The 18200-nt window shown below is 45.0% G+C and overlaps 1 pseudogene across 1 annotated transcript in view; it reads left to right on the forward strand.

Annotated features, from left to right (window-relative positions):
* Positions 1–17895, forward strand: part of LOC116359856 (transducin beta-like protein 3) — an 18756-nt pseudogene extending 861 nt beyond the window's left edge. Inside the window, exons 2-10 of the transcript XR_004206789.1 lie at positions 768–1007; positions 2159–2229; positions 2870–3026; positions 10104–10162; positions 12235–12338; positions 13837–13908; positions 14478–14636; positions 15698–15791; positions 16985–17895. The product of XR_004206789.1 is annotated as a transducin beta-like protein 3 (transcript). The remainder of the gene's footprint in view (positions 1–767; positions 1008–2158; positions 2230–2869; positions 3027–10103; positions 10163–12234; positions 12339–13836; positions 13909–14477; positions 14637–15697; positions 15792–16984) is intronic.
* Positions 17896–18200: the final 305 nt, after the last annotated feature.

Below are 18200 nucleotides of genomic sequence, written 5' to 3' on the forward strand. Positions count from 1 at the left end.
TATAGTTTGTTGACAAGAAATTTGTGGAGTGGTTGAAAAACAAGTTTAATAATGACTCCAATCTAAGTATATGTAAACTTCCGACTTCAACTGTACACGCATACATACATACATACATACATACATACATACAATACATACATACATACATGCATTCATTCAAGCATGTACACAAGGACATATACCTGTACAGACAAATACCCACACACAAACACAAGGACACACAAGCATGTGCACACAGTAACACGTGTCTAGAAGCACGTCCACAGGTGCACCATACTGGTCGGTAAACAGACAGATACCGTTGTAGTGATAAGAAGACTGTTTGTCTGGTGACTCAGGTGCTTGATTTGTTCACTGTGATGGGAATATATATAAGGCTTTCCTCATAAGGAAGTCAAAGTCCCCTGTTGTGGGCTCCTTTGTCTGTATGAACTATTGTTGTCATACAAATGCAACTCACAACACAGATGGTTTGAGGTTTCTATGTATAACGTGGGTGCCTGTTCTGTGAAAATGTATACTTGAGAAGGAAGTAAGGACTATGTGTTTGGTGGTCTTGTTTCCTCCCTGTCTCTCACCCTCCTATTCCCACATCCTCTCCCCCTGCCCACCCTCTTCCTCTCCAACCCCTCTCTACTTCTTTTAACCCACTTTCTATTTGTCATCTGTCACTTTGTAATTTCCCCTTTGTTTTCATCCCTGCTCTGTCACACTGACCCCATAACCTTCCATCTCTCTCATTCTGTCTCTCCCCTCCGCCCCAGGATGTGAACAGCGTGGCAGTGTCCCCCACGACAAGCTCTTGGTGTCTGGTTCCCAGGACCGCCTGGCCAAGCTCTGGTCCCTGGGGGCCCCCGGGCTGACCTGGCCCTCCTGGGGGTGTTCCGGGGCCACCGCCGGGGGTCTGGTGTGTCCAGTTCTCTCCCATGGACCAGGTGCTGGCATCCTCCTCAGCCGACGGCTCTGTCAAGCTCTGGAGCCTCCAGGACTTCAGCTGCCTCAAGGTGGGTGAGGGGTGGTGAGGTGGAGGTAGCGGTGTGCGTGTATGATTGCTAGTTTGCGTGTATGATTGCTAGTTTGCGTGTATGATTGCTAGTTTGCGTGTATGATTGCTAGTTTGCGTGTATGATTGCTAGTTTGCGTGTATGATTGCTAGTTTTGCGTGTATGATTGCTAGTTTGCGTGTGTGTGTGTGTGGTGTGTTTTGTAATTATTTTATTTGTATGAATGACATGTTTTAATGTTGCTCATCAATTGCTCATTTCCCTCGTACAGTAGGTATGAGATAATTATCCCCATTTTAGTTCCTCCACTACCTTGGCACTCCCGAACACTCGTCAAACCATTTAAAACCAAATGAAATGTGTATTGAATGTTAGTTGTGAGTGATCGTGACAATTGTTAGTCGATGACGTTATCACCACATAGTAGCTTTATGCACTATATAATGGCTCATGGAGGGAGGTTGTGTTCAACTTGTTCAACCTCCCACGATATCCTTTCTGCCCTTTGTGGGTGACTCTTTCTTTGAACAGTCATTCATGGTCTCCTGTATGGAACTGTTCTGGAACACAGGAACAACAGAACCTGATGAAATGACGTGCCTTGGTTTGTTATGTACAGTATCCTCAAATGTTATCTAAAACAACCGCTAGTCTTTTTAATGAACCTCTCACCGGAAATCCAATATAGCCTTTTGCTCTGTCACAAATGAATGGCCTCAAAGTTCGCAGGTTGACGTTTATTGTCATCCGTCTTGTCCTGGAGGCAGAACAGAGCGATTTCCGCTAGATGGGCCAGCGGCAAAAGTAAAAATGGGCTATATTGTAAAAAGGTTATGTTTAAAATCTGATTTGTCTGTGTCAGTGCCAGCTAGTGACTACCCCGCAGAGCTGCCAAGTACATGAGTCAATCACAATAAATGCCAACCTGCTCAAAGTGCACGTGCGGCGTGGGCCCGTATTCATGGTGCTGATCTTGGATCAGGTTTGCCTTTTAGATCGTAATGAATAAGATATGGACAGTGAGGACCTGATCTCAGATCAGCACTCCTACTCACTGACGCATTTTGAATACGTGCCCTAGTGGAAGCAATTGAAGTTATATCTGGGCATTCTCTGACGGTGAAACTGAAGTGACATGTTGTGTCTTGTAGACGTTTGAAGGCCACGATGCCTCTGTGCTGAAGCTCATCTTTGTGAGCAGAGGGACTCAGCTACTCACAAGGTACGACACACACTATTTTGTGTTTTTTTTATCCTTCTTTCTCATGGTAGCATGCCAATATCACATCCCAAGTGTTGGTTATACTGTTTTTCCCTTAAACCACATCTCTCTCCCACCCTCTCAATCTTTTGAGTCTCTCTTTCTCTCCCCCTGCTCGCCCCTCTCCCCCTCTGCTCGCCCCTCTCTCGCTCTGCTCGCCCCTCTCTCGCTCTGCTCGCCCCTCTCCCCCTCTGCTCGCCCCTCTCTCGCTCTGCTCGCCCCTCTCCCCCTCTGCTCGCCCCTCTCTCGCTCTGCTCGCCCCTCTCCCCCTCTGCTCGCCCCTCTCTCGCTCTGCTCACCTCTCTCGCTCTCTTTCCCTTTTTCCTCTCTGCCCATCTCTCTTCCCTCCTCTCTCTCTGTCTCTTCCTCCTCTCTGTCTCTGTCTCTTCCCTCCTCTCTCTCTTCCCTCCTCTCTGTCTCTTCCCTCCTCTCTGTCTCTTCCCTCCTCTCTGTCTCTCCCCTCCTCTCTGTCTCTTCCCTCCTCTCTGTCTCTTCCCTCCTCTCTGTCTCTTCCCTCCTCTCTGTCTCTTCCCTCCTCTCTGTCTCTTCCCTCCTCCCTGTCTCTCTCTCTTCCCTCCTCTCTGTCTCTCTCTCTCTCCAGTGGGTCAGATGGGCTGGTCAAGCTGTGGACCATCAAGACCAACGAGTGTGTAAAGACGCTGGATGCCCACCAGGACAAGGTGTGGGGCCTCCACGCCACCAGGAAGGACGACCGCGTTGTCACCGCCTCGGCCGACTCCAACATCACTGTGTGGACGGTCAGTACTGGCCCTTGAGTTTGAATAATTAGAAATGCATGTAAAGCTTGTCCAGTTGGAAACCACATTATGACCTGGTTAATATAGTACATATACTGTAAGTCAATTAATCCACCAACCAGTCAGTCAGTCAGTCAAAATCTATTTCAAAAGCCCTTTTTCATCAGCATTTGTCACAAAGTGCTTCAAAAGTCTCCCACCAACACCTTAGAATGAACACTATTATCTGCCTGGGGTAGATCCATGAGGGACAAGGCCTTAGAATGAGACGTATCTGCCGTGGGGTAGATCCATTGAGGGACAAGGCCTTAGAATGAGACGTATCTGCCTGGGGTAGATCCTGAGGGACAAGGCCTTAGAATGAGACGTATCTGCCTGGGGTAGAATCCATGAGGGACAGGCCTTAGAATGACACTTATTCTGCCTGGGGTAGATCCATGAGGGACAAAGGCCTTAGAATGACACTTATCTGCCTGGGGTAGATCCATGAGGGATGAGGCCTTAGAATGAGACGTATCTGCCTGGGGTAGATCCATGAGGGACAGGCCTTAGAATGAGACGTATCTGCCTGGGGTAGATCCATGAGGGAGGAGGCCTTAGAATGAGACGTATCTGCCTATACCGACACCATAGAAATATAATTACTAGAATGCTATTAGTCAGACTCTTAACCTGTAAATTAGTAGATACCAGCTGTATTGCCCCTATAAAAACCTGTGATAGGAGCATTGCCAGCATCCATTTCCTGTGTCCTGGCTGAGTCCAACAAGGTTCACACAAGGTGCTTAAAGTACATGAATTTGGCACTCTGAAATTGAAGTACTTGGAATACCTTGAAAATATGACATTTTCTCAAGTTGGTACTGAAAGGAGAACAGAAAATGATGAAATATGAAAAATGTATTGGTCTTGCAAATTATTTCCAGGCAGACTACCGAGTTTTATTTCCATCCCTGTCTCGTGCTCTAGTTGCCAGGTGAGCTCTCTCATTCCACCCACACTGGGGCGGCAGGTAGCCTAGTGGTTAGAGCGTTGGGCCAGTAACCGAAAGGTTTGCAAGATCAAATCCCTGAGCTGACAAGGTTAAACTCTGTTAGCCCCTGAAAAAGGCAGTTACCCACTGTTCCTAGGCCGTCATTGAAAATAGAATTTGTCCTTAACTGACTTGCCTAGTTAAATAAAGGTCAAATGAAACACTGCCACTTAGCCAGGCCGGTACAGAGCTGACTGATTAGACGCCACCAAACGTCACATAGCTAAAATGCCGGGAAATGTAGATTCGACTCCTGCCTGGCAAGATATTGACTGTGTTTTGCTAGATCCAACCAGGCATGTAGTGGAGGGTAAACATCCAACCAGGCATGTAGTGGAGGGTAAACAATCCAACCAGGGATGTAGTGGAGGGTAACACTGTTTACGCAACCTTTTTATTTGTGAATAGCGTTTGATAACCTTTTTAAAAATGTAATTATCGGGAGAATGACTGGAATCATGAATGATTCAATCATGCTCGTTAGGTTCGCCTGCTCCCCCAGATTTGCCTTGTTAGCAGTGCATTCATTCACTACTCTGTCCAACGGGAACACTACCACGGACATAGCATGGGCCGAGAGGTGAAATCAACTACCTCAGCCCCAGACCTCCAGTGGCATGTAGCGGAGAGACTCTGCTCACAGTGGAAATGATTTTAACCTCCCTCAACTCCTGCCGTGTCAACAGACACCCACCAAACAACCCCTCCCTGCCTCTCAGAGAATGAGTGTACAACTGGTAAATAGTCGCTGAATACTTCAGTGAGATGTCTAGCCTGGTAAGGGCTCTGGTTATTAGCCCGGTAGCTAGCCGGCTAGAAGGATGAAGTTAGAAGCTAACGTTGAACAGAGCCTGACCCCCAGCAGAGTAGTTGACTGAAATGAACCTAGCTATAATCAAAAGATTGGCTACTATAAGATCTCATAACAAAATAAATGTTCTTTGTAGTGAGACGGTGGTGAGTCAGGCTGTAAGGAAGGGGGAAAAGGAGAGGCACAGAGAGAGGAAGCATTGAAGCCAGCAGGGAGTGAAGTGGTTCCCCGAGAGAGTCTTTAATCTTATCAAACACTACCTTCACTTCAGTCTATGTCATGGAAGAGCTCATACCATTGCATTACTTCCTGTTAACCTCAGTGAGTACCATGTCATTTCCAGGTATAACTCCCCTAGGCATTGGTGACAGGTTTCATGATGATGATTTGGAAGCATTGCCACCCAGCTGACCTCATGGCTGTGGTTATTCTACAGATATTGTACCTTAAGGAAACATCAAGTGAAAAGCTGATGTGGCAATGACTGTACTGTATCATGTGCTGTATGTTACAGCCACTTCATCTGATTCCTTGATGTTTAGGAGAAGACAACTCCTATTGTCATAGTAACTCCAGACGTGACCGCTAACTCTGCAGACGATTTATGATGTTTTAATTTCTAATAGTAATAGTAATAGTGAAGAACTCAAACCCACTGATGCCAGAGAGAAAAATAGAAAAAAAATATGACATGACCATAAGGAGTTGGCACGTGTGTGTGCAAGCACGTTGTTTGTGTGCACGTGGGGACCTCTGCATAAAGGAAGCAGCCTTCAGCTAAATAAAGGTCTTCACATGCGGTCTATATAACACCTCCATCTGCCAGGGTGCAGTGGTAAATAAAGGTCTTCATGCGTCTATATAACACCTCCTCTGCCCGGGTGCAGTGGTAAATAAGGTCTTCATGCGGTCTATATAACACCTCCATCTGCCAGGGTGCAGTGGTAAATCAAGGTCTTCATGCGGTCTATATAACACCTCCATCTGCCAGGGTGCAGTGGTAATAAAGGTCTTCATGCGGTCTATATAACACCCTCCATCTGCCAGGTGTCAGTGGTAAATAAAGGTCTTCATGCGGTCTATATACACCCTCCATCTGCCAGGGTGCAGTGGTAAATAAAGGTCTTCATGCGGTCTATATAACACCTCCATCTGCCAGGGTGCAGTGGTAAATAAAGGTCTTCATGCGGTCTATATAACACCTCCATCTGCCAGGGTGCAGTGGTAAATAAAGGTCTTCATGCGGTCTATATAACACCTCCATCTGCCAGGGTGCAGTGGTAAATAAAGGTCTTCATGCGGTCTATATAACACCTCCATCTGCCAGGGTGCAGTGGTAAATAAAGGTCTTCATGCGGTCTATATAACACCTCCATCTGCCAGGGTGCAGTGGTAAATAAAGGTCTTCATGCGGTCTATATAACACCTCCATCTGCCAGGGTGCAGTGGTAAATAAAGGTCTTCATGCGGTCTATATAACACCTCCATCTGCCAGGGTGCAGTGGTAAATAAAGGTCTTCATGCGGTCTATATAACACCTCCATCTGCCAGGGTGCAGTGGTAAATAAAGGTCTTCATGCGGTCTATATAACACCTCCATCTGCCAGGGTGCAGTGGTAAATAAAGGTCTTCATGCGGTCTATATAACACCTCCATCTGCCAGGGTCTGCAGTGGTAAATAAAGGTCTTCATGCGGTCTATATAACACCTCCATCTGCCAGGGCTGCAGTGGTAAATAAGGTCTTCATTGCCGGTCTATATAACACCTCCATCTGCCAGGGTTGCAGTGGTAAATAAAGGTCTTCATGCGGTCTATATAACACCTCCATCTGCCAGGTGCTGCAGTGGTAACTAAAGGTCTTCATGCGGTCTATATAACACCTCCATCTGCCAGGGGCAGTGGTAAATAAAGGTCTTCATGCGGTCTATATAACACCTCCATCTGCCAGGTGCAGTGGTAAATAAAGGTCTTCATGCGGTCTATATAACACCTCCATCTGCCCAGGATGCAGTGGTAAATAAAGGTCTTCATGCGGTCTATATAACACCTCCATCTGCCAGGGTGCAGTGGTAAATAAAGGTCTTCTGCGGGTCTTATATAACACCTCCATCTGCCAGGGTTGCAGTGGTAAATAAAGGTCTTAGGGTAAGCAGTGTAGGCAGGTCTATAGGTCTTCATGCGTCTATAAACCTCCATCTGCCAGGTGTGCAGTGGTAAATAAAGGTCTTCATGCGGTCTATATAACACCTCCAATCTGCCAGGGTGCAGTGGTAAATAAAGGTCTTCATGCGGTCTATATAACACCTCCATCTGCCAGGGTGCAGTTGGTAAATAAAGGTCTTCATGCGGCTATATAACACCTCCATCTGCCAGGGTGCAGTGGTAAATAAAGGTCTTCATGCGGTCTATATAACACCTCCATCTGCCAGGGTGCAGTGGTAAAATAAAGGTCTTCATGCGGTCTATATAACACCTCCATCTGCCAGGGTGCAGTGGTAAATAAAGGTCTTCACTGCGGTCTATATAACACCTCCATCTGCCAGGGTGCAGTGGTAAATAAAGGTCTTCATGCGGTCTATATAACACCTCCATCTGCCAGGGTGCAGTGGTAAATAAAGGTCTTCATGCGGTCTATATAACACCTCCATCTGCCAGGGTGCAGTGGTAAATAAAGGTCCTTCATGCGGTCTATATAACACCTCCATCTGCCCAGGGTGCAGTGGTAAATAAAGGTCTTCATGCGGTCTATATAACACCTCCCATCTGCCAGGATGCAGTGGTAATAAAGGTCTCATGCGGTCTATATAACACCTCCATCTGCCAGGGTGCAGTGGTAAATAAAGGTCTTCATGCGGTCCTATATAACACCTCCATCTGCCAGGGTGCAGTGGTAAATAAAGGTCTTCATGCGGTCTATATAACCACCTCCATCTGCCAGGGTGCAGTGGTAAATAAAGGTCTTCATGCGGTCTATATAACACCTCCATCTGCCAGGGTGCAGTGGTAAATAAAGGTCTTCATGCGGTCTATATAACACCTCCATCTGCCAGGGTGCAGTGGTAAATAAAGGTCTTCATGCGGTCTATATAACACCTCCATCTGCCAGGGTGCAGTGGTAAATAAAGGTCTTCAGCGGTCTATATAACACCTCCATATGCCAGGGTGCAGTGGTAAATAAAGGTCTTCATGGGTCTATTAACACCTCATCTGCCAGGGTTGCAGTGGTAAATAAAGTCTTCATGCGGTCTAATATTACCACCTCCATCTGACCGGGTTGCAGTGGTAAATAAAGGTCTTCACGCGGTCTATATAACACCTCCATCTGCCAGGATGCAGTGGGTAAATAAAGGTCTTCACGCGGTCTATATAACACCTCCATCTGCCAGGATGCAGTGGTAAATAAAGGTCTTCATGCGGTCTATATAACACCTCCATCTGCCAGGGTGCAGTGGTAAATAAAGGTCTTCATGCGGTCTATATAACACCTCCATCTGCCAGGGTGCAGTGGTAAATAAAGGTCTTCATGCGGTCTATATAACACCTCCATCTGCCAGGGTGCAGTGGTAAATAAAGGTCTTCATGCGGTCTATATAACACCTCCATCTGCCAGGGTGCAGTGGTAAATAAAGGTCTTCACGCGGTCTATATAACACCTCCATCTGCCAGGATGCAGTGGTAAATAAAGGTCTTCACGCGGTCTATATAACACCCTCCATCTGCCAGGATGCAGTGGTAAATAAAGGTCTTCATGCGGTCTATATAACACCTCCATCTGCCAGGGTGCAGTGGTAAATAAAGGTCTTCATGCGGTCTATATAACACCTCCATCTTGCCAGGGTGCAGTGGTAAATAAAGGTCTTCATGCGGTCTATATAACACCTCCATCTGCCAGGGTGCAGTGGTAAATACAGGTCTTCATGCGGTCTATATAACACCTCCCATCTGCCAGGGTGGCAGTGGTAAATAAAGGTCTTCACGCGGTCTATATAACACCTCATCTGCCAGGATGCAGTGGTAAATAAAGGTCTTCACGCGGTCTATATAACACCTCCATCTGCCAGGATGCAGTGGTAAATAAAGGTCTTCATGCGGTCTATATAACACCTCCATCTGCCAGGGTGCAGTGGTAAATAAAGGTCTTCATGCGGTCTATATAACACCTCCATCTGCCAGGGTGCAGTGGTAAATAAAGGTCTTCATGCGGTCTATATAACAACCTCCATCTGCCAGGGTGCAGTGGTAAATACAGGTCTTCATGCGGTCTATATAACACCTCCATCTGCCAGGGTGCAGTGGTAAATAAAGGTCTTCATGCGGTCTATATAACACCTCCATCTGCCAGGGTGCAGTGGTAAATAAAGGTCTTCAATGCGGTCTATATAACACCTCCATCTGCCAGGGTGCAGTGGTAAATAAAGGTCTTCACGCGGTCTATATAACACCTCCATCTGCCAGGGTGCAGTGGTAAATAAAGGTCTTCATGCGGTCTATATAACACCTCCATCTGCCAGGATGCAGTGGTAAATAAAGGTCTTCATGCGGTCTATATAACACCTCCATCTGCCAGGATGCAGTGGTAAATAAAGGTCTTCATGCGGGTCTATATAACACCTCCATCTGCCAGGGTGCAGTGGTAAATAAAGGTCTTCATGCGGTCTATATAACACCTCCATCTGCCAGGGTGCAGTGGTAAATAAAGGTCTTCATGCGGTCTATATAACACCTCCATCTGCCAGGATGCAGTGGTAAAAAGTAGTCATGGAGATGGTCACCCATTGTTTTGTATGCTGCATACCTGCCTGTATTATGAAAGATGGGAATTCAGCCTGTTACATAAGTGTTCCTCGAAGCTAATGAAACCAGGCAACGCCTCGTGTGCCACTTCATGCCAAGAACGATTCAGAAATGACACCAGACTGGATTTTGAACTTGGCTGTGATATCCATTGCGTTTCAGATCTTTATGAAAGGATTCATGAAAGGTGTGAATACTGAGTTAATGTAAATTAGCTTAGTGAGTGTCTTGGTACTCCAACTATTCCAACTATTGTCACACCCATCCTAGATCTTCTAGTGATTCAGGTTAAGTTTTAAACTAGATGCTATATGTCTTTAAAACTGGGGGTATATTTGTATGGCAAATCTAGAACTGTTACTTAGCCAGACAGTTATGTTGTTGTATCAATTGAATGAGTGACATGATAAATGTATTGTGTGTGCCTTACCCCTGTAGGACGTGACCGAGGTGGAGCAGGCAGAGGAGCAGGCGAAGCAGGAAGACCAGATACTCAAGTGAGTTCACCTTCGATACAGATATCAACTGGGCATTAAACATCCTTCACCTTCGATACAGATATCAACTGGGCATTAAACATCCTTCACCTTCGATACAGATATCAACTGGGCATTAAAACATCCTTCACCTTCGATACAGATATCAACTGGGCATTAAAACATCCTTCACCTTCGATACAGATATCAACTGGGCATTAAAACATCCTTCACCTTCGATACAGATATCAACTGGGCATTAAAACATCCTTCACCTTCGATACAGATATCAACTGGGCATTAAAACATCCTTCACCTTCGATACAGATATCAACTGGGCATTAAAACATCCTTCACCTTCGATACAGATATCAACTGGGCATTAAAACATCCTTCACCTTCGATACAGATATCAACTGGGCATTAAAACATCCTTCACCTTCGATACAGATATCAACTGGGCATTAAAACATCCTTCACCTTCGATACAGATATCAACTGGGCATTAAACATCCTTCACCTTCGATACAGATATCAACTGGGCATTAAAACATCCTTTAGTACAGATGGTTCAGTTGGTTGGAGCATTGTGCTGATAGACAAAGGTTGAGGGTTTGATTTTCTGCTTGGGACATACAGTGCATATAGGTTTTAAATGTAGGTGGTTCAGCAAATGCACTGAAATTCCAATTATTCAATGCTTTTCAATGAGGACAATTTGGAACTGGAATTTGGTTTACTTTCAGTGGTCAGTTTAGGGTCAGTGGTTAAACTAGGGTCAATGGTTAATTTTAGTGTCAGCATTTCACTTTAGGGTCAGTGGTTAAACTAGGGTCAATGGTTAATTTAGTGTCAGCATTTCACTTTAGGGTCAGTGGTTAAACTAGGGTCAATGGTTAATTTTAGTGTCAGCATTTCACTTTAGGGTCAGTGGTTAAACTAGGGTCAATGGTTAATTTTAGTGTCAGCATTTCACTTTAGGGTCAATGGTCAATTTTAGTGTCCGTGGTTAAACTAGGGTCAATGGTTAATTTTAGTGTCAGCATTTCACTTTAGGGTCAATGGTCAATTTTAGTGTCAGTGGTTAAACTAGGGTCAATGGTTAATTTTAGTGTCAGCATTTCACTTTAGGGTCAGTGGTTAAACTAGGGTCAATGGTTAATTTTAGTGTCAGCATTTCACTTTAGGGTCAGTGGTTAAACTAGGGTCAGTGGTTTAGTTTAGGATTGTGGTTGGTGAGGGGGTTAGTATTCTGAGTTTAACCACTATGACCCACTTTCTTTCTTCCAACAGCTGATCAATATCTACAGATCAAGGGTTTGTTAGACCAATGTTTGCCCACTGCCTAACCACACTAGAGGTCAGAAGTCCAGGTGGATAACATGTCCTATTTACATACTTCTAATCTCACACACACACACACGGAGTGGTGGAGGTCCAGGCATAGAAATGTTGTCTTCCTTTGGTCCACCTGTTAGTGTTCCTTTTAAAAGTCACGACCTGTTGTCTGGAACCATATGTAAGGATAACCACGGGGATTGATAAGACTGTCCACCAACCACTGGTTTCTCATACACTATAGTGTACCTCTGTGCATGGACCACCCAGCTGAGCTAATGGCTGCAGAAATTCTACCTCTGTCTTAAGGAAACAGCCTCCGGCTAAATAAAGAGCTGGTGTGTGACGATGAGCGTGTAATATATCTTGTTTCTGAACGTCGCTGCCACTTCATCTGATTCCTTAACATTTAGGAGAAGACAGCAACTCCTATGGACTGACCTCTTTGCAGATGATGTATGATGTTTTAATTTCTGAATAATAGTGAAGGAATCAAACCACTGATGCCAGAGAGAGAAATAATATGACAATGACCATAGGAGTTGCATGCGCGTGTTTGTGCGTCTTTTCTGGGTTGTGTTTATTAGGGCACGGTAACGTTTTAAGACGTTTTGCAATGGGAAACAAAGATGTGCGTTTCTTATTGGACAGATCCAGGTGGTCCCTCACTGTCCCAGTCCTGTTTTGTGCGTAATGAACGCAGACCCGTTTTTTTTCTACTTTCAGATGTAGTGGTGTGTTGTTGTGTTGTGCAGGAAACAGGAGCTGTCTAACCTGCTTCATGAGAAGAAGTACCTGAAGGCTCTGGGCCTGGCCATCTCCCTGGACCAGCCACACACTGTGCTCAAAGTCATTAAAGGTATAGTTCTGTCCTCTCTCGCTTCTTCTATATCCTACTACACATCCACACACACACCGTGCTCCACGTCATCAAAGGTACATTTCTCTACCCTCTGTCTCTAGTCTCTCACATGTTTTCTCCACACTGTACATACAGCATGTTGATCATCCAGATTCTTCCTCACATCTCCAGAAATAGCTGCTGGGTTCCACATTGCTAATGTTGTCACTCACCTTCCACCCTGTCACTACCTATTATCCTACTGTTTCCTCTGTAGTACTCCCTCAGTCCTCCAGGCACTAGTGTAGACTAGACCTGTGGGAACTCTACATAACGAGGACTACTTAGAGCAACATTACTCAGTAACCAGTTCAGACTCTCTAAACCTCTCTGTCATTAAGTTAATGGATGACGTGACCTGCATACAGACAGGTCCTCTGACAGTCTGACACCAAGGCCTTCGAGGCAAATAGACTAAATGGAGCAAATAAATCACTCTACCCACATTCCAGGCCTTTATGTTCCCTACATTGACCTTCTTCTGAGCCAAAACATAGATAGTTGTGCATAGGTACACTTTGGTGTTTGTTTATCAAAACAAAGAAGATTGGAACATACTTGTTTTAGACATTCCTTGTATTGATCATGGATGAGAGAGACTGGGTGGTGTTCATTAGGGCAAAACGTTGCACAACAAGAATTAGATTTCTTATTTTACAAGTTCCGATAGTACCAGCCCGTCTCGGGCCGTTTACTTCCGTCTCGGGCCGTTTACTTCCGTCTCGGGCCGTTTACTTCCGTCTCGGGCCGTTTACTTCCGTCTCGGGCCGTTTACTTCCGTCTCGGGCCGTTTACTTCCGTCTCGTGCCTATTGAACATGGCCTGAGAGAGATCAGGTTCTGTGCTAAATGAAGGTACAGTTTATAAACACAGGAGTGTTCACGTACTCAGTGTTTAGGCATTTTGGTGTTGGGAACATCATGTGTATATGGTCAACACACTAGTGCAGCTCCAAAACAACATGTCCTCTTAAAACTACTTAGAACACATTCTGTTTAACATATTGAAATTCTAACAACATATAACATACGTGTGTTAAAAATACTTATTTAGGACAAGTCAAGAACTGAAGGGTAATGGCTTTAAAAATGGCATATGTATATACACATTTTAAATTCATATGTAGTTAAAATGACTGCCTCGGCACTTCTAGTGTTAAAATCCATTAAAATAACTGTATGGGAGAGACTAGGGTTCCATGTTTATCCCAAATAGCACCCTATTTACTATCTAGTGCACTACTTTTGCTCACCATAGAGCTCTGGTCAAAAGTAATGCAGTTTGTAGGGAAAGTTGCAGTTATGTAAGTCTTTAATAGACTGGCCATTGAACTTAGGTTATGTATGGTGTACCATGACCCTGGTTATGTGTGCCAGGATCATAGGCTTCTATATCTGATGTGGGTTACTCTGTGTGTACTGTCTGTGAACTCGTGACTTTCCTGTGTGGCCTCTAGCGATCCGCCAGGGGGAAGATGGTGCTAAGCAGCTGGAGAAGACTGTGCTGAAGCTGCGTCAGGACCAGAAAGGTGAGGTCAGAAAGGATTGGGATATACTAAGCTGGCCCCCAAAAAAACGTTTTTACTACGTTGCAGAACATTCTGAAAACGTTTTGTGCTTGGTGGGTATTCAATATAGTGATGGAGCCACATGGTAATGGCCCGTGATAAAGCTCTGTGTATGGTAACGGTCCGTGATAAAGCTCTGTGTATGGTAAGGGCCCGTGATAAAGCTCTGTGTATGGTAAGGGCCCGTGATAAAGCTCTGTGTATGGTAAGGGCCCGTGATAAAGCTCTGTGTATGGTAATGGCCCGTGATAAAGCTCTGTGTATGGTAACGGTCCGTGATAAAGCTCTGTGTATGGTAAGGGCCCGTGATAAAGCTCTGTGTATGGTAAGGGCCCGTGATAAAGCTCTGTGTATGGTAAGGGCCCGTGATAAAGCTCTGTGTATGGTAAGGGCCCGTGATAAAGCTCTGTGTATGGTAATGGCCTGTGATAAAGCTCAGTGTATGGTAATGGCCCGTGATAAAGTTCCTGGTATGTTAATGGTCCGTGTGATCCTAACCTTGACTCTCTCTACTCCCCCCTCCCCCCCAGAGTCTATGCTGCGCTACTGTGCTGTGTGGAACACCAACGCCCGGAGCTGTCTGGACGCCCAGGCTGTGATCCAGGTGATGCTCACACACCTTTCCCCTGAAGAGCTGCTCCAGTACCAAGGAGCACGCGCACACCTGGAGGGACTCATACCTTACACTGGTGAGGTGGGGTGTGTGTGTTAGTCACATTGATGTATAGACTCATGCCAGACGTGACAACTACCTCCATGCAGATGATGTATGATGTTTTAATTTCTGAATAATAGTGAAGGAATCAAACCACTGATGCCAGAGAAAGTGTCCGCTGATTGTGTGTGTTAGTGATGGTGTCTGCTGATTGTGTGTGTTAGTGATGGTGTCTGCTGATTGTGTGTGTTAGTGATGGTGTCTGCTGATTGTGTGTGTTAGTGATGGTGTCTGCTGATTGTGTGTGTTAGTGATGGTGTCTGCTGATTGTGTGTGTTAGTGATGGTGTCTGCTGATTGTGTGTGTTAGTGATGGTGTCTGCAGTTTGTGTGTGTTAGTGATGGTGTCTGCTGATTGTGTGTGTTAGTGATGGTGTCTGCTGATTGTGTGTGTTAGTGATGCTGTCTCCTGATTGTGTGTGTTAGTGATGCTGTCTGCTGATTGTGTGTGTTAGTGATGCTGTCTGCTGATTGTGTGTGTTAGTGATGCTGTCTGCTGATTGTGTGTGTTAGTGATGCTGTCTGCTGATTGTGTGTGTTAGTGATGCTGTCTGCTGATTGTGTGTGTTAGTGATGCTGTCTGCTGATTGTGTGTGTTAGTGATGCTGTCTGCTGATTGTGTGTGTTAGTGATGCTGTCTGCTGATTGTGTGTTTGTGTGTGTTAGTGATGCTGTCTGCTGTTTGTGTGTGTTATTGATGGTGTCTGCTGATTGTGTGTGTTATTGATGGTGTCTGCTGATTGTGTGTGCTAGTGATGCTGTCTGCGGATTGTGTGTGTTAGTGATGGTGTCTGCTGATTGTGTGTTTGTGTGTGTTAGTGATGGTGTCCGCTGATTGTGTGTGTTAGTGATGCTGATTGTGTATGTTAGTGATGCTGATTGTGTATGTTAGTGATGCTGTCTGCTGATTGTGTGTGTTAGTGATGGTGTCTGCTGATTGTGTGTGTTAGTGATGGTGTCTGCTGATTGTGTGTGCGCATCTTTACGTGTTTGTTGATACAGTTCCCTTGTTTGATTTGACACTTCGTCCCCGCAGAGAGGCACATGCAAAGGATAGGCCGTCTGCTGCAGGCCTCCATGTTCCTGGACTACATGTGGCAGAAGATGAGAGTGACAGGAGCTCCAGCCAGGTGAGGGTGACCAGGGGAGGGCCTTAAACACAACACCCACCAATCACAATCCAGGGCTTATACTAACACTACACAGCCTTGCCTAATGACTTTCAAATGTTTTTTCAAATACATTGCTTTTAGAAAGATTCAGAATAACAAAACACATTTCATTGTTTCGAGTTTATTTTAATAGGGATTGATAGCGATGACAGGATTCGCCCTAAAACAGATTCTAACATACACTTAAGTGTGTTTCACTTAGTCTTCCATCAATATCATTGCTTTGACTGAAGTGGAAATTCGACTTAAGCAATTGTTAGGATTCGCTTCTCTGAAGTGAAAGACATGTTCAATTGTTTGATTTCATGTTTCCTTGTAGCCTTCTAAGTAATTTCGTAGCAAGACACAGTCATCCGACCTATCAGCGTTGACAGTATGCCACGCGAAGGTTGCTCTAGATCTAATCTGAGTCTAGAACAATGGCTGTTGTCGTTCATAGGAATGTATCTGGGCAAGAGAGATGACTTTCACATATCTGTGGTTTGAGACCAATACCTGTGTAACCAAACTGAGGTTTTTACTGTAAGTACTGTAGTAGACTTCATTCTGAAACCACATTCCCTCTCTATGGCTGCTTCCCAAATGGCACCCTATTGCCTATATACAAGTGCACTGCTTTTCACTAGGGCTCTGGTCTAAAGTAGTGCACTACATAGGGAATATGGTGCCATTTGGGACATCGTTTATAAGCTTTGTCAGCACTGTAATGATGAATAACAAACTTATTGAGGAATGTTAACAGCGATAACCAGGTACTGGAAGCAGCAGGAGATCAATCAGAGGCTGTTCAATCACATACTGTACCATGGAGAGTAAATTCCAATATGGTAAATCAACACTGAAACGTCTGGAAGAATGAGGCTGTAGGTCAGGTTTGAAGAATGATTATTTGAAGTCATTATCTAGAAAGTCATTCTCATGGGTTAAGCATAAAGAGGTCTTCTGCAGTACCCTAATGTATGATGTGACAGGAAGTATGCAGCAGAGCCTAATTCTTCAACATGGTCTTAAGACCCAATAAGAATCCAGCTAGAGTCCAGCTTCAGGAAATACGACAGAGCAAACATGGGTCTGTGTGACACGTGAATTATATGGATATTTGACCTCCTTTGTTGTTTGTTGCTGATGTGTGATGTCATATCCTTTTACAGTATGGACTCGCAGGATGAGGAGATGGACACCACCTCTCTTCAGGTGCCACACCCTCTGTTCATGATTGACAAGCGACCAGGTGAGGGTGGAGATGGGACTAAGGAACAGGGGGATGGAGAGGAGAGATGGAATGAGGGAGAGGCGGAGGAGGATGGTGGTCTCGAGGAAGATACCAACTGCCCGGCCAACATGGAGGAGGAGGAGGAGGATGATGATGATGATGATGATGATGATGAAGTCAGTATCACCAGGAAAGCCTCAGTCAGGGGACAAAGGGAAGAAAATGGACAGAACGGAAAAGAAAATGGCAACCATCACTCTGGCAGTGAGGAGAGTTCAAGAGAGGAGGACCGGGGAGACCAAACAGAGGCTAAGATCCTCCTGTCTGCAGCGTCCCTTCCACCCCTCCAAGCAATCATCAGCTGATAGCAGACTGTCTGACATCAAGCCCACTAAGGATGCCTGAGTGTGAACCTGCGGGAGTCTCCTTCAGCATGGACCACTGCCTGGAGCAACAGTGTGGCTTTATAGACACTGACAGACAGAGAAGCAGGTCCTGAATGACCTTTTATAATAAACTGGTTTTGAGGTCAATAGGCCTGGCTGGCAGCCATTTTGGAAAAACGTGTCATTTTTCATAAATAGTGCCACAAGTTTTTCCTCACCATGTTAGCTCATCGGGAAAAACTCTGGGTGCTATTGGAAGCCTACTAATGGTACCTAGTGGAAGCCTGCTACTAGAGGTCAGGAATTGTCGAGGCTCTACCCGTAACTTCTTCCCCATTCTTCAACAGAAACCAGTGCTTGTGAATTTTTATATTTGTATGTTGTTGTGCAGTCCTGCTCTTCCACATAAACATTTTGTTTGTCATGATTACAAATGCATCTGGAATAAAATGTATGCCTTGTATTTATTGTGCTCTTTTTTTTTATAAGTTTGTATTCATTTTAAACATCAACCAATATGTTCATGTAAAAGAGTATGTTTAAACTTAACTTATTTAACATAAAATTCCCATAGGAGCATAAACCACGACACAGGAAAGGGTGAAAAGGTCAAGCCTTCATTCCTTTGCCACATTAGACTGGTCCAGCATATTGTCACCCTGTGTATCTGTCTGTCACATTTGATTAAAGTCTGGGATCTCTGGTATAAACCAGTGGACTCGGAGAGCTCGAACAGTATAAACCAGTGGACTCGGAGAGCTCGAACAG

Source organism: Oncorhynchus kisutch, unplaced genomic scaffold (genome assembly GCF_002021735.2).
Source record: "Oncorhynchus kisutch isolate 150728-3 unplaced genomic scaffold, Okis_V2 Okis06b-Okis10b_hom, whole genome shotgun sequence".
NCBI classification, from domain to species: Eukaryota; Metazoa; Chordata; class Actinopteri; order Salmoniformes; family Salmonidae; genus Oncorhynchus; species Oncorhynchus kisutch.